At 45.2% G+C, this 23106-nt stretch overlaps 1 long non-coding RNA gene across 1 annotated transcript; it reads right to left on the bottom strand.

The window, feature by feature from the left end:
* Positions 1–10451: 10451 nt before the first annotated feature.
* On the bottom strand, positions 10452–22042 carry LOC131193301 (uncharacterized). Its single transcript, XR_009153878.1, has 4 exons — positions 21685–22042; positions 16052–16287; positions 11022–11172; positions 10452–10923 (listed from the first exon to the last, which is right to left on the bottom strand). It is a non-coding gene; the product is annotated as an uncharacterized LOC131193301 (long non-coding RNA).
* Positions 22043–23106: the final 1064 nt, after the last annotated feature.

Below are 23106 nucleotides of genomic sequence, written 5' to 3'. Positions count from 1 at the left end.
CCTTCCTCTGAAACTTCTGAAACTCTGATTCAGAAAAAACTTTTTTCTGCCTCTGAAAGCCTCCAAAACAGCTTCAGAAAAAAACCCTCTGAAGCTCTGTTTAGGGGCTTCTTTTCTGAAGCTTAGTTTCTGATGCTTTTTTCAGCCTCTGAAATCTCCGTTTGAGAAGCTGGGTGGGGCTACATTAGGAGTATAAGATGCACCCAGATTTTCACCCTCTTTTTGGGGGGGGAAAGGTGCATCTTATACTCTGAAAAATATGGTAATTTCAATCAGCAATAGCCCTTAGACTTATATACCACTTCTCAGTGCTTTTACAGCCCTCTCTAAGCGGTTTACAGAGTCAGCCTATTGCCCCCAACAATATGGGTCTTCATTTTACTGACCTCGGAAGAATGGAAGGCTGAGTCAACCCTGAGCCGGTCAGTATCGAATAGATGGCAGTCAACAGAATTAGCCTGCAATACTGCATTATAAACACTGCACCACCACCGCTCCTGAATCAAACTATTCAACAGTATTTACAGCACATTAACACTTGTTTCCCAGCTGTGGAAGAAACATGGGGAAGAATGGGATTTCCATCTTTGTATCATGCCTGTAGATAAGTTATTGTAATGTATTTTGAACTTTGAGAGGGAATTTTGGGTGGGAAAATTGCACGTTGCTGATTGGTTGAAGCCTCAACCAAAAGAGTATTTAAAGAGGGGTTTTTGCCGGTTGTGTTCGCTGGGGTCACAATAAACTAAAGAGCTGTTGTCACTCACTGGTCTCCTGCCTCTTCATTGCCCGAACTTAACATTGGCGACGAAGGTGAGATGTTGAGGCAGTGAGATTGAAAGAAAGAGCTGAAGGAACCAGGAATTCGAAAACCCAGCCAGTTCTCGAAGGGGGAAAATAGCGATGTCCAGCTACACGCCGCCAGCGCCATTCGACCCAGCAAAGGAGAAATGGGGGTCGTACATGGCTCGCTTCGAGTGTTTCCTCGAAGCAAACGAACTACAGGGAGTCTCGGACAATCGGAAGCGAGCATACTTCCTGAGCCACTGCAGTCCAGAGGTCTTCGATATGGCGGAGTCACTCTCAGAGCCAACGCCGGTACAATCGGTACCGTGGCAGACACTACAAACAACACTTCGAGCGCACTACGCACCGGTACCCTCAAAGTTCGTCCAACGTTTTGAATTGAGGCAATGGGTACAGCGAGAAGGCGAATCAATAAGTGTGTACATGGCCGCATTGAGGAAAGCCGCAAACCACTGCGAGTACAGAGATTTGGAGGATTCTTTACTCGAACAACTCATTTGTGGGGTCAGGGACATCAGACTACAAAGGCGGCTGCTGTCTAAAAGCAACCTGACTTTAGCGATAGCCCTAGACGAAGCCAGAGCTCATGAGATGTCCACCAAGGCGGCGGAGAGCTTGCCAAGCCAAACGCAGGGTGCCGGGACAAAGACTACACCGGTCCACAGTGAGGAAGTCCAGGCCGAATCGGAAGGTGAGGAAGAGGAAGAGGTGTTCCACACCGGGAGGCTGGAGAGAGGTGACCGGGACGAATGTGTGAGTTGTGGGGGGCAACACCAACGGCAAAACTGCAGATTCAAGGATGCGGTTTGTCGGCGGTGTGAAAAAAAAGGACACATAGCTCGGGCCTGCTGAGCCCCCCAACCTTCCCGCCAAAAATTCAAACCGACCAATCAGAGCGCGGGAGCAGCGAAGCGGCCCAGGATTGGTCCATTTAAAAAGGGCGCGAAGTTAAACCAGACCACTGTGAGAGTGGGCCACGCATCGACACGACCAGAGAAGAAAATATTTACCCAAGTCTACATTGAAGGGGTGCAGTGCCCCATGGAAGTAGACATGGGGTCGTCAATCACAATTATGTCCTGGGACACCATCGTGAGAGACTTGCCAGCGATCGCTAAACGTCAGCTACAAACCCAGAAGCTGAGAGTGCAGGACTACCAGGGGAATCGGATCCCTGTTCGAGGAGCCACATCCGTCCAAGTCAAATATGGACAATTCAAAAAGACCCTGCCGATCACCATAGTAAACGGAACTCTACCGAGTTTGCTAGGGCTGGACTGGTTCCGAGCTTTGGGCATGGGAGTGACCGGGGTCCACAGGAGCGACGTCATCCTCAGAGAGGAACTACTGAAGGAGTTCGAGGATGTATTCAAGGATTGCCTGGGCAAGTACGTGGGGACCCCTATTTCTTTCAACCTTGACCCCCAAGTCGCCCCCATCCGGTTAAAGGCTAGGAGGGTTCCATTCGCCCTAAAGCCTAAAATTGACCGAGAATTGGACAAGCTAGTAAGCCAGGGAATACTAGTCCCCGTCAATCATGCAAAATGGGAGACACCCATAGTAACCCCAGTCAAACCGGACGGTTCGGTCCGGATTTGCGCTGACTACAAAGCAACGCTTAACAAAGCATTGCAGAAAAGTGCATACCCCGTTCCAGTGGTGCAACATTTGCTACACTCATTAGGGCAAGGGCAGGTCTTCGCCAAACTCGATTTGGCCCAAGCCTACCAGCAGCTACCTGTAGATAGCAGCACAGCTGAGGCGCAGACAATTGTCATGCACCGCGGGGCTTTCAAATGTACGCGACTCCAGTTCGGAGTTAGCGTGGCCCCAGGGCTCTTCCAGAACCTAATGGAGCGATTATTACAGGGCCTGCCAGGAGTGGTACCATACTTCGACGATGTATTGGTATCAGCTGAAAACTTAGAGGAACTTGGGGTAAAACTAAGGAAGGTGTTGGGCATTTTTAGGTCTGCGGGGCTTAAAGTTAAGCTAAACAAATGCCACATTGGGGTGAAATCTGTAGAATTCCTAGGATACCGAATAGACAGGGAAGGGATCCACCCCACGGAGAGCAAGGTACGGGCCATTAGAAAGGCCCCAGCCCCCAAAAATAAAACAGAATTACAGGCATTCTTGGGGCTTGTTAATTTTTATGCGGTATTCTTGAAGAATAAAGCAACAGTAGCCGAACTGCTACATAAGTTGCTAGCAAAGAAAGCTGTGTGGTCCTGGGGCAGAGAAGAGGCTAGGGCATTTGAGGGGGTAAAAAACCTTTTGTCCAGCGATAGCCTCCTCATCCAGTACAATGGCACGTTGCCACTAGTGCTAGTTTGCGATGCTTCACCATATGGGGTGGGGGCGGTGCTCAGCCATAGGTTACCGAATAGAAGAGAAGCCCCTATAGCGTATTATTCCAAGACGATGTCCTCTGCAGAAAGGAACTACAGCCAGTTAGATAGGGAAGCGTTGGCCATAGTCTCCGGGGTTAAGAAATTCCACGAATACTTGTTCGGGCGAGATTTCGAGATAGTCACGGACCACAGACCCCTTCTAGGGCTTTTAGCGGGTGACCGCCCAACACCCGTGGCACTTTCTCCCAGGCTGACCCGATGGACTATTTTCCTGGCGGCATACTCCTACAAATTGCTCCACTGCCCAGGAAAAGACTTGGGGCATGCGGACGCTCTGAGCAGATGCCCTTTACCAGAGACAATTGAAGACCCCACCCCGGGGACACCCGTCTTACTAATTGACTCTTTGGACTCTGGCCCAGTCACATCCAAGCAGGTGGCTAGGGCATCTTATAGAGACATTACAATACGGACTGTAATCGGTTGGGTGCAAAGGGGTTGGCCCGCTGGGCGGCGTTCAAAGACTTTGCGAAAAAACAATCAGAACTGTCTGTTCAAGGGGGGTGTCTGTTATGGGGGGATAGGGTAGTTATCCCAGAAAAATTACGCAAAAATGTGTTGGAACTGTTGCATGTGGGCCACCCAGGGATTGTGCGGATGAAGAGTTTAGTGAGGAGTTATGTATGGTGGCCCTTAATGGATAAGGACATCAGCGACAGGGTAGGGAAATGCCAATCCTGCCAAGAGTCGAGGTCGCTACCCCCTACAGCCCCAGTTAGAGAGTGGGAGAAACCCCAGGGGCCTTGGTCCAGGATTCACATAGATTTTGCGGGGCCGTTCCATGGGCAGACCTTTTTAATTGTAGTAGATGCCTACTCAAAATGGTTAGAAATAATCCTCATGAAAAGCACAACGGCCGAAGCAGTAATCACAGTCCTAAGGCATCTATTCGTAACACATGGCCTGCCCGACACCCTAGTCTCTGACAACGGCCCGCAATTCACGGCAAACCAGTTTGAGGGGTATTTAGCAGGAGAGGGCATCAGACATGTCCTCTCGGCGCCTTTCCACCCGGTGACGAACGGACTTGCAGAACGTTTCGTTCGGAGCACCAAGGAAGCGCTATCTAGGATAAGTCCAGGCGACTGGCAAACGAAAATAGACATTTTCCTGGCCGTCCAACATAGGACCCCTTGTGTAACAACTGGCCGCAGCCCAGCGGAACTCTTAATGGGCAGGAAACTCAGGTGCCCGCTAGACTGACTAAACCCAACTTATACCCCAGACGGGTACAAGGGTATTCAAGGAAAAACCAGGGAAATGAAGGTGGGTGACCCAGTATGGGCAAACAACTATAGCGAGGGCCCAACATGGTTAAAGGGGGAAATTCTGGGCATAACCGGACCCAAATCATACGTAGTAGACATGGAGGACGGCCGGGTATGGAAACGCCACATAGACCAGTTAAGAAAACGTATACCAAACAAACTAGAAACCAAACAACCAGGCCAATTGTTTGAATCTGCAGCTGACTCAAACCCGAGGCGAGCGGAGGACTTATCTGATTCCGATGAAGTCCAGCGACGCCAACTGGTTCCTCCTGAAGGCAACAGGAACGACTCAGCCAATAATCCAGGGCCGGACGGCCTAGAGGAGGAGCTGGGAGGAACAAACAGTCCCTCCGACCAGCTCGACTCTCTCCCAGAGAATGAACTGAGCAGGTCAGAAAGAGTTAGGAAACGCCCTGTCTATCTGCGTGACTACGTAGAGAAATAGCATGTAAATATTATGTAAATAGAGGTACAAAGCGTTCTGGGAGGGAAGGAGTGTAATGTATTTTGATCTTTGAGAGGGAATTTTGGGCGGGAAAATTGCACGTTGCTGATTGGTTGAAGCCTCAACCAAAAGAGTATTTAAAGAGGGGTTTTTGCTGGTTGTGTTCGCTGGGGTCACAATAAACTAAAGAGCTGTTGTCACTCACTGGTCTCCTGCCTCTTCATTGCCCGAACTTAACAGTTATGGTGTCTTTTGATTGCTGAGGGGTCATCATGATCCCAGATTAAATCTGCATCCCTTCTAGAAGTTCTCCGTGATTTTCTGACTATCTGCTCCCCAAATATTATATAATATTTAAATGATAATAATATTTTAATGCTTATTTAATTAATATGTTAAATATTAATACTTAATTTTAATATTTAAAATTAGCTAACATTCATTTAAATTTAATATTCAATAACTTTTTTTAAAAAAAGCTCGACTATAATAAAGGCGGGGATCTTTATCCTAGTCCACATTCAAGGGATGGAGGGGGGAGACTAGCACAAAGATGCCACCGTTGGAGCTTTCCAGAAAGACATTATGAGACCAATGTCTGTGGCAGAATCAGCAATCTGTAATGTACAGCTACGTCTTTCTCAGCACCTGATGAACTGGAGAAGCAGGTGCAACCCAAAAGGAGAGCAGGCTGCTGAATTTGTCTCAATAATGACAGCCCAAGAATAATTGGTTCCTCTACATAGCCCCCAAATGAGGAGACTGTCCCAGGTTTACACATGGCAAGGCAACTCAACGCATGGTTGGTTAAGGCCATGGTTGGTTACCTGATTTACTATGGGTTGGTGGTGACGCAGTGGTGAGAATGCAGTATTGCAAACAGTCAGTTTGATCCTGACCAACTCAAAGTTGACTCAGCCTTCCATCCTTTTGAGTAAAATGAGGACCTAGATTGTTGGGGGCAACATGCTGACTGTAAACCGCTTAGAGAGGACTGTAAAGCACTAAAGGTAAAGGTTCCCCTCGTACATATGTGCTAGTCGTTTCCGACTCTAGACCTGTCACCTGACATCTCTTCTGGGAAAGGTAGTGGACATGACTATTAAACATAAAATTACCAAACACTTAGAAACACAAGACTCATTCAAGCATACCCAACATGGTAAGTATATTATACTAGAATTTTTTGAGGGTGTTAATAAACATGTGGATAAGTGTAAGTGAGCAGACATCATCTATCTACATTTTCAAAAAGTCTTCAATAAATTTCAAAGGCATCTCATGACGTTTTATAGTCATGAAATAAAAGGGCAGGTTCTCTGGAGAAGTGACTAGTTAAAGAATAGAAAACAAATAATAAAAGAATATTTCTCACAATGGAGGAATGCAACTAGTGAAGCCCTCAGATTCTGTCCTAGAATGGGTGCTTTTCAACATATTTATAAATGATCTGGAATCAGGTGTGAATAATGGACTAGCCACATTTGCTGATAACACTGAATTGTTCAGTGTGTTAAAAAAAAAGGGCTACAAAGAGCTCCATGGGGACTTCTGCACATTAGAAGAGTGGCCTTCAAAATTTGAGATGTCATTCAATGTGGGCAAGCAGAATAGAATAGAGTAGAGTAGAGTAGAGTAGAGTAGAGTAGAGTAGAGTAGAGTAGAGTAGAGTAGAGTAGAGTAGAGTATTATGTTTAAGTAATGCACAGCTGGCTATTGAAAAAAGTGATGATTAGGCTTTACATAATATCATCTGCATGGGTGGACAAGCTTTTGGAAGACTAGCAATACTGCTAGACCTGTCTGTTTGTGGGAGCTGTTTATTGATTTAAACAGAGGGAGCAGTGGTGAAAACCAATTTTTTTTTACTACCGGTTCTGTGGGCGTAGCTTGGTGGACGTGGTGTGGCTTGGTGGGCGTGGCAGGGGAAGGATACTGCAAAATCCCCATTCCCTCCCTACTCCAGGGGAAGGATACTGCAAAATGTCCATTCCTACCCCACTTCAGAGGGAAGGATACTGCAAAATCTCCATTCCCACCCCAATCTGTGGCCAGCCAGAGGTGGTATTTGCCGGTTCTCTGAACTGCTCAAAATTTCTGCTACCGGTTCTCCAGAACCTGTCAGAACCTGCTGGTTATGTCCCCAATTACTGTATTTGGTGGGGGGGGGTTTGATTGTCTTAACAAGAATGGGCTTGATAGAGCTGTACATCTACTGGTTTTATTATTTATTCGGGAAGTGGGGCCCATTTGGGCACCTCTGATGTTATTTTGTATACCTCTGTGCTGCTGCACAGAGCCACACACTTTCAGCACAGCATGGGATGTGAGTTAAGTTTGGGGGTCTGAAAAAAGAAAAAAAAAGTTGAATGTGATGGGTATGTGATGGAGCAGAAAAAAGCTTGCAGGTGCATCAACAAAGTTCTATCTGCATCATCCATCTGTACCTGACCAACCAATAAGTAAGAGGCTGGAACTAACTTATCAACCAAGTTAGAGAGAGGGGGGAGGGAGGGAGAGAGAGAGATGGCAGAGATAGAGATGAGAGAGTGAGAGATAATGATAGAGATAAAGGTGATAGAGGTAGATGATAGAGAGGAAGAGGGAGAGACAGAGACAGAGACAATAAATAGAAATAGAGACAGTAGAGATAGAGATGATAGAGATAGGGACAGAGATGATAGACTTTCCTTGGAGAAATGAGAGACTGAAACTTTGAACATTAGAACACTTTGTGATAACCTCCTTTATAATTTACTGGGGCAGAGAATATTTTTATATGTCCCATCAGACGTGCCTTGGTCTGCAGCTGAAGTGGCAAAACCCAACACAGATTTAGTTGCCCAGAAAGAAATCAACAGCTGTGGCCTGGGCAGCTATGTTGTGGATAATATTATTTGATTAATATTATATCTACTACTAACTATCCTAAGCCTCTTTCGCATCTGGCCTCTCTTCTCGGTCTCTTGGCTTATGCTGTGTGTGACAAGGGACCGCTTTATTACTAAGAGAAGTTGCAATTTGGCATATTTTATAGTACTGTATAACCATGACCAGTAGCAGTCAGTGAATTGAAACACTCATCACCCAACTACTATTGAGAAAGAAATGCCATCTATAGTAGGAGATTGTCGGTGGGTAATAAAGACTAGAGTCAGCACTATGCCAGGATGCAAAGACTAATTGGTTAATTAGTCCTCTGGATTTGAGGTGCTAATGTTGGGGACAACTATACTTGCATTGTGCAGCTTATTCTATTGGTGCTGCCATCTGCTGGTAGCTTTTAGTAAAGACCGAAATTCCACTTGCCAGCAGCCTGGTCCATGAAATTTACCAGTTTATTGTAAAAAGATGTATAAGTAAATGGAAAGTTATTTTCATTGGATCCCCCCCCCCACCCCAATTGGTAGAAAAGTAGGTGGATAGAGTTTCCCCCTACCTTTTTATCCATATATTTTAAAAGCATTGCACTGGGCTAAGAAGCATCCACCAACAAGGCACCCTTGGAAGACACGTTAACATCACTGGGAAGATGGTATGTGCTAAAAAAAAACCAAAAATGGTAGTTGCCCATGAGGAGGCACCAATCTTCTCCCTCATCAATAGTTTAGTGATCCTTCCTCAGTGCACACCATGACGTCTCTGATGTTCTTTTGTTATTTTTACTTGTTATTTTTTACTTGCATTTTTAATTCTATTGAATCAGGTGCCAAGATTCGCTCTGTAACTGAGATAACATACAAGCAGATATACTGGAGGGAGGGGGAGAGCGCGAGAGGGAGGGAGAAGGAGAGAGAGGGAGAGAGAGGGAAAAAGAGGAGAGAGAGGGAGGGAGGGGGGAGTAAGAGAGAGGAGGGAGAGAGACAGGGAGGGACAGAGAGAGAGAGAGAGATGGACAGATACCTGTGGTAACAATATAGCATTATCACACTGTAGCACAGTGCATGGACAATGAGTATATATATATATATATATATATATATATTTGTTTTCTGAGGTTTTCACGGGTGTTTGTATATAGGTCTTTGGTTGTTCGGGTTTTCTCCCATGTAAAATTGGAAGTGTCTTGGCGACATTTCGAGGAAGTCTCATTCGTCATCTTCAGGCTTCAGCTTCGTGCTTCTGGGAGCAATGTGTGATCGCAGCTGTTTCTTCCTTTTAACTGCTAGTGGGGGTTTGAACTGATTGGGTGGGAGCTTGGCTGTGCTCTGATTGGATGGGGGGGGTTTGTGCTCTGATTGGATGGGGGTGTGTCCTGTGTTGGTGGGGGCTTGTTTGTGCTCAGTTTAGTCTGTGTTGCAGGGGGATTTGAGCTGGTGAGCTGCATAGCTTATAAAGGATGGAAGGCTGAGTCAACCTTGGGCCGGGCTTGAACCTGCAGTAATTGCAGGCTACTGTGTTCTTAATAACAGGCTTTTACCAGCGTGAGCTAAACCGGCCCCTGTAAAATGTAATCTTCCCAGGTGCCATGTGGTGAGTTTCAGTTCTAGATGGGTTCTATTATGTTGCAGATGATGATGGCCCATTGAGAAAGGTGGGGAGAATGAGTGAGTTTAGCTGAGGCTTTTAATGGCCCATTGACAAAGGTGGGGGGGAGTCAGGAAGCTGCTTTGTCTTTAAAACATGTTTCTCCATTTCTCATCCAGGGAAATATATTCTGCCTTTTTAAATATTTTCTAAAATATTTCATTCTTCTAGGAGGGGGGTAGGTGCTAAATTCCTACAGCACATAATAATAATAATAATAACAGAGTTGAAAGGGACCTTGGAGGTCTTCTAGTCCAACCCCCTGCCCAGGCAGGAAACCCTACACCATTTCAGACAAATGGCTATCCAACATTTTCTTAAAAATTTCCAGTGTTGGAGCATTTACAACTTCTGCAGGCAAGTTGTTCCACCGATTAATTGTTCTAACTGTCAGGAAATTTCTCCTTAGTTCTAGGTTGCTTCTCTCCTTGATTAGTTTCTACCCATTGCTTCTTGTCCTGCCCTCAGGTGCTTTGGAGAATAGCTTGACTCCCTCTTTATTATTTAAATAATAAATAAAATAAATAAATAAATAAATAAATTCTTTGTGGCAACCCCTGAGATATTGGAACACTGCTATCATGTCTCCCCTAGTCCTTCTTTTCATTGAACTAGGCATACATAAGCAGAACTAGAACTCACAGTCTCCCAGTTTCTAGCCTGGTGCCTTAACCACTACACTGAATCAGCTCTTGCATTGGTTTATACCAGTATATACCAATCTGGTGCTTTTTTAAAAAGAAATGTTTGGAGATTAGGGCTCAAACTGGCTACAGACTTTGGTCACTGGGAATTCTGCCCTAAGATATATGGAAGGCACCCAGCTGGAGAAAGTAACTTTACACTCTAGTTTTATACATTTTGTGTTCGGCAATCTTCTTTGCGATTGAAATCTTTCCCGTGGCACTTATAAGAGAGCACTAAATAAAAGAAAATAATATTCTCCACTATGAAACATCCTACCTGTAGATTAAACCCTCGCTTCTTTCTGTCTTTTTTCCTTCTTCTTTGCAGGTCCAGCTGGGGGTAAGCCTTGCTGTTCTCTCACCTTCCTGTCTTGGTTACAAAGGTGTGTGTCTTTTGCATACAAATTGCAGCTTCCCCACTGAATTGGAAGAAATGCAGATTTCTGTTGTTTCCATAGAAACCGGCATTTGCCTGCTTTCTAACTTTCCTGCCTAATGACCCATCCAAGGGAAAAAGAGATAGGACAAGAAGATCAATTATTGATCTGCAAAGCACTCTCTTGGTTGTCTTCAGAAAGGGGCTCCTTAGGATTGAGCTACAATTGCCGAAGTCAATTCATTTTGACTTTCCACGCTTTTGAAAGCTTAATTCATCAATAGTGCACGAGGGAAGAGGGAAGGAATATAAAGAAATACACATCGCTCTCAACTTTCCACATTTTGCATAAGGCTTTCAGATCACTCCGTAGGTTTGTCTTCTGGGAACAGCAGATCTGGAGTTGGAGAGGAAAAGGGGGGAAAAAGAATCCTTATCTACTAGCAAATGGGACGTAGAAAAACACAGCCACACAGTTTGCTTTGGACTACTTACTGTATGTATCTAATCCAGGCGTTTCTGCTTTCTCAAAAACACTCCAGCATCTCAGACAACTTTAAATTGAAGACCCAGTCCTTGAACTTGGGATCTTCTGCATGCAAGCTTGTATTCTGTCCACTCGGTTGTGTTACGGTCCGGCAGCAGCCTGTGGAGATGGCAGCGGAGTCAGACAGTGAGGAGGCAGGGGAGGACAATGAGCCAGTCCTGGAGTCAGGGGAAGGCCCAAACGAGGGCTCTGCGTTGGAGGCAGAGATGGGGCCAGGGCCATCTGGGAGCGATGCACGGACTCCAGAGCCTCCAGAGGCAGACAGCAGAAAGGCAGAGGAACAGGAGGAGCCTGTTCCTAGTGCACGCATGCGAAGAGCTGCCAGAAGGCAAGAGCAGCTAAAGCAAAAAAGACGACTCGGGAGTAAGGCCAGAAGAGTAGCAGTGGCTTTTGGGTTCTTTGTAGGAAAGCAACGTTGCTGCAATTGTTTCTTATCACCTGTTTCTGAACTTCGTGGGGTTCTTGCCAAGAAAAGCCTTTGGCAGAGTACCAAAGAAGACAAAGGTTTGTGATAAGGCCGAAGGATTTTTTCTGAAGGACTTTGTTTTGGACTTAATTTGGACGAAGCTGAGAATTACTTCATTCTCAGCTTCGTCCAAATTAAGTCCAAAACAAAGTCCTACTTCATTCTCAGCTGTTCTAATAAAATACGTTTGTTTAGAGACTGATTGTGTCTGGTAATGACTACTTGGGCCTAGGTCACAACAGGTTGTGATGTCACCCTTTCAGAGCCCAAAGCAGCATTTCTGAAAGGGAAATCGTGATCAACAGCTTTTGAAATAGATTGCTAGCAGAAGATAAAGCATGTACTAGCTGCTGCATGTCTGCAGTCTGTGTCAAAGCTCCTTTCCTTTTCTAGGACAATGAATGCATTTGGGATTTTGGGAGCAGACATGATATCTGTCACGGGGCAGGGAAAGTGGCTTTCCTAATTGTTAAAAAGGGATTTGTTGATGTTTTGTGGATTCTTGTTTTCCATTTATTAAACTAATAGGGCTAGTAATGATAATGGGTGATTCAAACAAAAAAGTATTGAAGTCAGCCTCTCCGTCTGGTCTTCAGGTATCCTTGGATCAGAGGACTGCAGTGGAAATGTAGCTGTTCTTCTGCCTCAGGTTTCTATGCCTAAACCTAAATTAGGGACGGGACACAGTGCCCGTGGCTCTTCCTTTACCCTGCTGCCAATCTGATCCCCAGAAGTAAAGGGTGAGAAAAGAGTCGCAGTGAGGACTGCTTCCATGTGATTTCCCAAAGTAGACTAGAAGTGGTTTCCTGAGAGCTTCCTAATGGGCACTTCTAGTAGTAAGAAGGGAAAGGTGACAGTAAGAATTCTTATTGCTATTACCTTTCCATCACTTCCAGTGTTGGAGCACCCAAAACTTCTGGAGGAACGACTTGCCTCCGGAGGTTGTAGGTGCTAAACTCTGGAGGTTTTTAAAGAAGAGATTGGGCAATCATTTGTCTGAAACAGTATAGGGCAGGGGTCAACAACCTGTGGCTCTGGAGCCGCATGCAGCTCTTGGGGCTCTCTGTTGTGGCTCCCTGTCAGGTGATCCCACCACTGGCTGGCCCTGCCCCTCGCCCTCCCCTCCCAGTCACTCCTCGCCTGGCCTGAGAAGGTAAGGGAGACAGCAGGGGATGGAGAAGAGGCTAGAGCAGAGACAGAGAGATACGGGGGGGGGGGGGAGATAGAGAGACATAAAGAAATACAGAGAGAGAGAGGAAGTGGGTGGGAGGGAGGGAGGGAGGAGAGAGAGAGATATGTCAAAAGGATTCTGTGGTTCCCGGTGTTTTTTAACAACTGGTTCTCTGCCCTAATGACCGACTGGGTAGGCGTGGCTAGGGGATCATGTGACTTATGAAAGTGAGTGACATTGAGTTGGCCACGCCCACCCAGGTTTTGTGGCTCCCGGTGTTTTTTTGTTTTTTTTCCTGTGGTAAACAGGTCCAAATGGCTCTTTGAGTATTTAAGGTTGCAGACCCCTGGTATAGGGTTTCCTGCTTGTGCAGGGAGTTGGACTAGAAGATCTCCAAGGTCCCTTCCATCTCTGTTATTCTGTTAAGACTTTGGGAATGTTCCAAATTTGGTTTGTGTTGTGTGTTCTGCTATACATAAGCAAAAAAATTTCAGGACAAACCCATTAATGTTTCAGTTGACTGATGTTGGTAAAATAGAGGAGACAGTAAACTAAGTTGTTGACTAAAGATGGTAGGATAGTTCTGTAGAACTCAGGGCTTGTCTCACAAGTGTCCCCTGCTTGTTTCTCCATTAGTGTTTCTGACATTCTCACCTACATCCACATTGGATTTACAGAAAAATGTCGGATTTAAGAAGCATCCTTAATAACTGGATGCTTGAGGATTCACTCCTTCTGAGTTTGGGTATTGTTGTGCCTCGTCCGCTTTCCCCGCAGCCGGGCCTGTCTTACCTGCTTCCAAATGCTGAGGAATGTCCTAGCATGCCTCCCGGCCCCAGCCCTGGCTCCATGCCCAGACAGGCCAAAGAAGAAGAAGTGCCTTCTGGCCCCAGCCCTGGCTCCATGCCCAGGCAAATGGAGCAACTAGACCCCTCCCCCTCCCCCACAGCATGTGAGCCTGAGGAAGGTCAATTACCAACAGCTGCAGACTGGAGTGACCCTCCTTCAGGAGAATTGATAGGCAACAGCGACAGAAGGAAGGGAGGGGCAGGCCTGGATAAGTGCTGAGTCATGGAGCCACACCCCATGGCCTATATAAAGGATCTGCTTTCTGGCATTCTCTGAGTCAGGCAAAGTCTACCTTATCTTGCTGAAGTCACTTTCTGGTCTCCTGCCTGCCTTGAGAACTTTGCTAGGACTTTGGCAGAGCTGCAGAGGCATGCCTGATTCGGATCTCCCTGACCCGGTCGTCAGCGGAGGAGTGGGACACGACAGGTATGTTCAATGCTTTGCAGAGGAAGCCTGGATGTCTCCGATGTCCAGTGGCTCCCAAAAATCCGCTTACTGGAAAGTGTTTTATTTTCACTTCTCCCCCCCCCTTTTTTTAATCTCACACCAGAATTCTGATACTGGGGGGGGTGTTTCAAATGATTCCTGAAGTTGGATTTTTTTTTCTCCAACTTTAAGATGGAAAGTAGGAAAATCACCTTTATAATAAACCATAGAATCTCTATTGAAATAAGTAATTTGAAACAATCCGTCAAATTCAGATAGATACATATGTAAAAAAATCTATATTTCTTTGTAGAAATAATTCTGTCTTGGATAAGATGCTGGAAGAAGTAACATTCTCCTTATTCAATCTGATCTCTGTTTTCAATCACTTCCTGACAGAATCGGTTTCTCCATGCTTTCTTCTCCAATACTAATAATTTCACCAACAAGAATTGTATCGATTCACACATTCCTCACTATTAAGCTACGTTTAAACTCATTTAGCATCGATTCAAACAGATGCAGATATCTCAGAGTCCCCCCCCTCCTCCGATGGTTAATTGAACGGCCAGTCAGGGACTTGGTTGCATCCTGAGGCAGGGACTTGGTTGCATCCTGAGGCCCTGAGGATCAGGTCAGTAAGAGGCATCCTTGCTGGGTGCCAACATTCTACCTTTTCCCTTTGACTCAAAAACTAAGGAAAAGCATCTCGAGGCAAACTCATAAGCAAATGGAGCGTGTGACATTGCCCAACGTTAATCATGAGACCCGTCTACCCTGTCATCAGCACAAATTCTAATTGCTTGGCTTGGTGGCACTTGAAAAAGCATCAGAAACTCTGGTTTTAAACTGACGTTCTGGGAGATTCTTTGGATTCAGCTGCAAAAAGCTTCCAATGTCCTTCAGAGGAAGACAAAAGTCTTCTGTTGGTGATACTTCCCCGGATGTGTCTCATTGCTAGTAGGAAGACATAAAAGTACCAATTGTGTATTGCGCACTCCCAAGTGCTGAAGGAAAATGATTTCTAATTCCCATGGGAGCTTAAATCACAGAAGGTTTTCCACAAGGAGCACCAAAGCTCCCTCAGGTCTCTTCAAGATGGCTCTAAGAGTGGGAATTAGAAGTATCAATTCAGCATTAGCAGTTTAATAACCCTGTAAATTAACATGATTATTCCAGGGAGATTCAATAATTTCCCACTTCTGTCCCATTAAAAAAAGGACATTTCATGGCAACAAGGGGACATTAGGATCACAGGCACGTGCCCTGGGGCTTCAGCAGGGGCTCAGAGTTTGATTGTGACTTCCTGTCAAGTGAACAGGGACCAGGGCACGTTTAATGTTTTTGCTGATAAGAACACTTTACGTGGAGAAAAAGACTTCCTTCCTTTCAGTGGTGAAATTTAGATTTTTTTACTATCGGTTCTGTGGGCGTGGCTTGGCTTGGTGGGCGTGGCAGGGGAAGGATACTGCAAAATCCCCATTCCCACCCCACTCCAGGGGAAGAATACTTCAAAATTCCCATTCCCACCCCACTCCAGGACCAACCAGAGGTGGTATTTGCCAGTTCTCCAAACTACTCAAAATTTCTGCTACCAGTTCTCTGAACTACTCAAAATTTCCGCTACTGGTTCTCCAGAATCTGTCAGAACTGGCTGGATTTCACCTTTCCTTCCTTCCTTCCTTCCTTCCTTCCTTCCTTCCTTCCTTCCTTCCTTCCTTCCTTCCTTCCTTCCTTCCTTCCCTTCCCTTCCCTTCCCTTCCCTTCCCTTCCCTTCCCTTCCCTTCCTTTTCCTTCCCTTTTTTTCCTTTCCTTATTTCCTCCATCCATCCATTCATCCATCCACCCATCCCAAAGAGCATTTAGTTGGTTGAGTAAATGTTGCCTTAATAGCTCAACCTGAAAAATAAAATCCCTAACTTTCTACAAGTTGATTGCTGGAGGGAGAGCAAAGAAGAGAATTTAGAGAGAAAAAAAATAGAATTTAGGAATGCAGTGACATTATTTAGAGCGGGCAAAAAGTTAATTTACAGGGTTATTCAACTGCAGAGTCGACTAATGCTTACCATTTGGCATTATTTCTCTCTTACTCAATCCTCCATGTTTTATTATACGTGGATGGTGAACTTCCAAGTACAAGAAAAGGCTGGTATCCCAGGGATGCAGAACCAATGTGGGAAATGGCATGCTCAACTCAAATGGAAACATGGTGAAATTTCAGCAGCTGCGGTGCCAGATGTTTTGTGGTTCCAGAAAAGAGGCAGGGGATCCGTTTCATCCAGAGGCCTCGAAGTGGCCACTCCTGCCAGTGAAGAAAAAAAGAAAAGGGGGAGGGAAATAAAATAACAAGCTAGAAGAACGTTCTGCCAAATGGCTTTTAAATCCCCCCTCCCATATATCAGATCCCACTTGGGAAGAAAGGAATGATAAAAGTGGGTGCCTCCTTTCAAAAAAAGGTTGTTGGGCTTCAGGAACATAGTAACCGAATGCGTGGAGAAGGAATAAATAGGAAAACGAGTCAGATAAAATGATGGATGGGATGGAATAACTAAAGAGATGGGACAATGGAAGAGAGTAAGAACCTAACAATAAATTGGCTACTTATTCCATTTATATCCCAATTTCGTGAAGCTCTAAGCTGGCTCCAAGAAGCTGCTGGTTTAATGGTGTGAGAGCAGCATTAGGTGTTTAGCCTCGTCTTCCCCAACCTGGTGCCTCCAGAGCTCCTGAGGCTGCTGTTTAACAATCTCCAGACCTCTAACCATGCAGGCTGGGGATGATGGGAATCGTAATCCACCGCCCTCTAGAAACTGGATTTTTTGTAGTTAATTTTCTCATGTCTGAACCCAATCCTTCCTCTAAGAGCTTCTCCTAAAACCAAAGCTGTAAGACAAGGAGGACATTTGGGTTCTCTCCTGGCTCCGTGTGTATGTGCCTGGGTGCCAGCCATGTAAATTTACTGGAAAATCCAAACTTGGCAACCTCAGATACAAATAATCAAGACAACATGCACCCAGCTTTTCAAGCCTCCTGGAAAGAAGAAATAGATCTTGGCTGCCAATTAATTTCTAGAATGCCGCAAACTGCATTTATTTCACTCAAGCTGGGATATTGGGAAAAGAAAGCTAAGTGGGCTGACTCAAATGCTAGGATATATATTTGGAGAGCCAGTGTAGCCTAGTACTTAAGGCGCCAAGCTAAAAAACAAAACAAAACCAGGAGATGTGAGTTCTAGCCCCACTTTAACATGAAAGTCAATTGGGTGACTTTGGGCCAGTCACTCTCAGCCCTATTTACCTCACAGGGTTGTTGTGGGAAATATAGGAGGAGGAAGTATTAGGTATGTTCACTGCCTTGTGTTATAAAGCTGGGATAAAAATCTAATAAAAGGGAGAGAGAGGGAGGGAGGAGGGAGGGAAAGAAAGAAAGAAAGAAAGAAAGAAAGAAAGAAAGAAAGAAAGAAAGAAAGAAAGAAAGAAAGAAAGAAAGAAAGATAGAAAGGAAGGAAGGAAAAAAGAAAGAAAGAAAGAAAGAAAGAAAGAAAGGGGAGAGCGGGAAAAAGAAATTAAGAAAGAGAAAGAAAGAAAGATAGAAAGGAAGGAAGGAAGGAAAGAAAGAAAGGGAGGGGGAGGGAGGGAGGGAGAGAGAGAAAGAAATAAATTAAGAAAGAAAGATAGATAGGAAGGAAGGAAGGAAGGAAAGAGAAAGAGAGGGAGGGGAGGGAGGGAGAGAGAAAGAAATTAAGAAAGAAAGAAAGATAGGAAGGAAGGAGGGAGGGAGGGAAAGAAAGAAAGAGAGGAAGGAGGGAGGGAAAGAAAGAAAGAGAAAAAAGGAAAGAAAGAAAGAAAGGAAGAAAGAAAGAAAGAAAGAAAGAAAGGAAGGAAGGAAAGAGAGAGAAAGAAATTAAGAAAGAAAGAGAAAGGAAGGAAGAAAGGAAGGAAGGAAAGAAAGAAGGAGGGAGGGGAGAGAGAGAAAGAAATTAAGAAAGAAAAAGATAGAAAGGAAGGAAGGAAGGAAAGAAAGAAAGAAAGAAAAGGAAGGAAGGAAGGAAGGAAGGAAGGAAGGAAGGAAGGAAAGAGGGGGGAGTAGGAGGGAGAGAGAGAGAAAGAAATTAAGAAAGAAAGAGAAAGGAAGGAAGGAAGGAGGGAGGGAGCAGGGGAGAGAGAGAGAGAGAAAGAAATTAAGAAATAAGAAAGATAGGAAGGAAGGAAGGAAGGAAGGAAGGAAGGAAGGAAGGAAGGAAGGAAGAAGGAAAGAAAAAGAAAGAAAGAAAGAAAGAAAGAAAGAAAAAGACATTGAAATCAAACACTTAACCACAGCATTTCTAAGCTTTCCCCAGATCTGAGATTTTACATCCACACGTTGTATGGATTCCTAATAACACTGTAGCCTAGAATGAACTCTATGTTTCCCAATGGTCACTTAATAGCAAAGATTCCAGCAAAAAAGAAAGGAAAACCTAGCAGGAATTGCTTCCCTCCTGCCAGGAGCACCCGGCCTATGTGCCTATCTTTAAACTGGAGGTCTTTTCAACCCACCCCTCGCAAACAGTAGCTCCCCTCAGAAATTGCAGATGGGGCGGGGGAGAATGAGAGTGGGTGAATCGTGGGCCTGCTGGCTCCTCAGAAACAGCCAGTAAAGTTGTTGCAAGAGGGACAGGAGATGGAGGGAGAGAGAAACAGAAAGAGAGAGAGACGGCTTGCTTGGAATTGGAGCTCCGTACTGTCTGGACTGTTTATGAACCTGTTATTTCCTGAATGAAGAACTAGGGTAGTAAAAAATTTTATGGCCAGTTTGCCATCCCGTGCACACGACCGAGGTGCCGGGATGGGAGGGAGGGAAGCAAGCAGGTGGCAATTTTTCAACTGGGCTTTGGAGAAAGGTGCAAAAGGGGGATCGGGGAGAAACTATTCCCCAGCTGCTTTCATTGTCTGTTTTCTGCACTTCCTGGCTCTGCTGGACGAATCAGCACCTGCCTTCAAAGTGGAGCAGTCACCTCTCTCTCTTTTTATAAGGCATTGATTTTCCTATCAATCTTCTTTAAGGCCCCCTACATTCCCGGGGCTCGCAGCTCTCCAAATTGTCATTCACTTTCAACCCCTGCGCAGAGGAATGGATATGTGTCGCGGTTGCCTAGACAACCGTAACCATGGAACCCATTACCAGGAGCTTCAGAGTCACGTCTTTTCCCCTTGCGTTCAGCTCCAGCCTTTCTCCCCATCTGCCCTCCTACTCGTGCCCCATTTGTCTGAGTCCCACCCGCTCTGGGAAGGGATTCGATACCGCCAATATTAACATTCACGCTTTAACTCTTTCATGGATGCGTAAACTTGACTGATGTCCTATCTTGTTCCCCTGCTCACAATGCCTCATCAGACATTGCTCGTGAGGCCAACTTGACTCTGGTATGGCTATCAGAAGCACATGTATTCTACAGCAGGGGTGAAATCCAGCAGGTTCTGGAAGGTTCTGGAGAACCGGTAGTGGAAATTTTGAGTAGTTCGGAGAACCGGCAAATATCACCTCTGGCTGGCCCCAGAGTGGGGTGGGAATGGAGATTTTGCAGTACCTTTCCCCTGGAGTGGGGTGGGAATGGAGATTTTGCAGTATCCTTCCCCTGCCACACCCACCAAGCCACACCATGCCCACCAGAGGTGGGTTTCAGCAGGTTCTGTCCAGTTCTGGAAGAACCGGTAGCAGAAATTTTGAGTAGTTCGGAGAACCGGTAGTAAAAATTCTGACTGGCCCCGCCCCCATCTATTCTCTGCCTCCCAAGTCCCAGCTGATCGGGAGGAAATGGGGATTTTGTAATATCCTTCTCCTGCCATGCCCAAGCCACGCCCATCAAGCCATGCCACACCCACAGAACCGGTAGTAAAAAATTTTGAAACCCACCACTGTTGTGGTTGTAAGTCGAGGATTGCCTATATTCTCTAGGCCCATTTACAAAGTCATTTCCTTTTCTACTTTCTCTCTTACTTTCTGCCCAGAATGCATCTACTTCTAGCACTTGCTTAGAAGTAGAAACAAAAATCAGTTGAGGAATATTATTGATGCTCGAACATAACTGGTTTTGAATCAACCACCCCAATGATTTAGTTTTACTAAATAAGTTTATCTTCATTTAACAGGGGAAGGAAGTTCCCTCCATTTTACTTTCATAATAATTCTGCAAGATAGACAAAGCTTACCTAGCTCCATATAACCTCATCAAGCTATCTACGTATGACTTCTCATTGGCTCTCAAAATGCACGATTTAGTCAAAGTTGATCAGATGTATCTCTGAAAATAACAGTTCTTGCTCCCAGAGGCTTCTGTTGCGTTTCTCATGGTGCTGTATTACTGTGATGTAAAAAATATTTGTGTAGGAATACTGAAAGAGAGCTCCTGAATTCTACAAATTCTGGAGCAAATGTGTTATTTATCTATGGATGACATCTAAACTCAGTGTTCCTAGACACTTTTCTTCAATTTCCTCTGACTTTATCCAAATATGAATTATTGTGAGGTCATAGAACATGTACAAACATTTTTGACTGAAATTTAACTAGAGATAGGAAACATATTCAGATCAGTAGAGTGACAGTTGGGCTTGGTTCACGCAGGATGTTTAACCATGCAGGTGAAAAAGTTTGCAGCTACATTCAGACTGGGTTTGGTTTTGCTATGGCTGCACAAATCAGGGAAACGGGTTACCCTAATTCAGTAAAGCAAGAAATGCATGTTGTGCAAATATAACCACAGACAACCCAAAGATTGGTCCAACCTGAAGCCAAAACTTTGGCAAGATTTAAGAAAGGAAGGGATGGTAGAAAAGAAGTCAGGTAGACAGAGTACTTGAGAAACCAGCAAAGGGGATCAGAAGCTGTAAATGAAATGCATTCCTAAGGAGGCTAATTTTATACAGCAGAGAGGGGCCACCTGCAATATGTGGGATGCAACCCCAGAATACCCCAAGGAAACACCAAAGATTTAAATTTCCTCAAGGAATGGAATGGGAGTTTAAGGGGCATGCTTCTTGGAACCACCTCAAAACCCTAATCCCCACCACAAAATAGTGAGCCTTTGGGAGCGGGGCTGTTTAAGAAGCAAAAGCAGAACTTTTCTCACTCCTTTAATCTCTCTAAAGGTAAAGGTTCCCCTCACATATATGTGCTAGTCGTTCCCGACTCTAGGGGGCGGTGCTCATCTCCGTTTCAAAGCCGAAGAGCTAGCGCTGTCCGAAGACATCTCCATGGTTATGTGGCTGGCATAACTAAACGCCAAAGGCGCACGGAACGCTGTTACCTTCCCACCAAAGGAAGTCCCTATTTTTCTACTTGCATTTTTTACGTGCTTTCGAACTGCTAGGTTGGCAGAAGCTGGGACAAGTAATGGGAGCTCACCCCATTAGGTGGCATTGGGGATTTGAACGGCCGAACTGCTGACCTTTTGATCGACAAGCTCAGCATCTTAGCCACTGAGCCACCACATCCCCTCTAGCTCCCTAGTTAATCTCTCTACCTCCCCCTAAAAGGCTAACATCCATGACCTTGCCATTCTGGGCGGGGTCAATCTTTCTAGGGGCCCTCAGAGGCCAATGAGAAGCACAGGCCTGGTTCCAAAATCGAGACACCCAAAGAAAATCCAAACTGAACATACCTCACAAAGGAGAAGAACCCAGGAGATACCCAAATGGGTCGCTTCAACTATACCTACCTCAGAGGAAATCCCATGAATTTTGCTGCTTCCTCACAAGGCAACTGTTTTCTGGCTGCCAATATCAGGGGAACCAATGGAAATTACAGCTCCCGAGACCAAACAGTGCACTGACTGACAAATGCATCTTGATAAACAACACCCCAAAAATGTCATCCGTGATGATCGACGGCTGCTGCCTGTGGAGATGCCTCCCTTTGATAGAGCTCTTCTCTTTCTTTCCTGCATTTATGCTGCCCTTGTCACATCAATCAGGAGCTGTCATTGGTTTGATAATAGCCCCCTTGACGGTCCTCATTAATTAATAACCCAGAATATATGCCTGGAAAGGGGACTGCATGAACTATGCTACTATGACTTTCTGTTAATGGTCCCTTTAAACTGTCTCTACTGAGCCTCCAGTGACTAGGCCATGAGAGATGGGAGTTGACTGGTGCTTTATAAATAAAAATCAGTCTTAATTATGATGACCTTTTCCATGTTTTGTAATAGAGCTGTCTTGGCTGCTGATAATAGCATGTGCTTACAATCCCACGGAAGGAAGGGAGAATTTCTGTAGGCCCTGGAACCATATTTTCCCCCCAAAAGATATTCTTGGCCCGTGTTTTTTCTTCCAGGACAGCGTTGTGGCCAAACAGGGTAGTGAGACTGAAATTATGGATTCTAGACACCCGCTGCAAATGTTTCTCTTGGTTAGGAAAAGCAAAAGCAAAAGGAACAAAATGGAAGGATTGTTAGATAGACCACATCGACCGGCTGCATATATTGTTCTGCATCAGTACAATGGCGCTGTTGGAAGAAATGCCCATCTGGGTTCAATTCCAAGTGGGGAGAAAGACGCTGGAAACATGGCGACTGCATGGAAGGATGTTTTAATGGTGAACGGGACCACATGGTTTGAAGTCCTGGATAGCTGACTACATGGAGTGGAGCGTGAGATATATTTATACCCTCTCTTGGGCTTTGAACTTGCTTCCTGTTTCTGTGAAAGAAATATATTCTGATCGGTTGTCAGGCTCCCATGGGGCCATGCAGGGGCAACTTTGTAGGTTGCCTTGAGTCCCAGGCTTGGTTGAATCTTGCTGGGTGATGTAATCTTCCCAGGTGCCATGTGGTGAGATGGGTAGGTCTTTTGTGTTGTAGATAAGCTGGCCCAGCCTTTTGTCCTGTAGATAGGATGGCCCAGTCTTTCTGGGGCTATTAACAAAAGTGGGGGCTGCTTTCCAAGAGCATGTTTCTCCTTTTCTCATCCAGGGAGGTATAATATTCTGCCTTTTTAATATTCCCTAGAATATTTCATTCTTCTAGGAGGGGGGTGGGTGCTAACTTCCTACCGCGCATAATTCTCTTTCAACACACAGTTCTTTCCTATGGAGGCAACACTCAGGACTGCCATATGGGTGTGTGAAACATGAAGTATTG

The sequence above is a fragment of the Ahaetulla prasina genome, chromosome 2, assembly GCF_028640845.1.
Source record: "Ahaetulla prasina isolate Xishuangbanna chromosome 2, ASM2864084v1, whole genome shotgun sequence".
Lineage (NCBI taxonomy): Eukaryota > Metazoa > Chordata > Lepidosauria > Squamata > Colubridae > Ahaetulla > Ahaetulla prasina.
The sequence above is the reverse complement of the archived record's forward strand: the minus strand, read 5'-3'. Positions and strand labels throughout refer to the sequence as shown.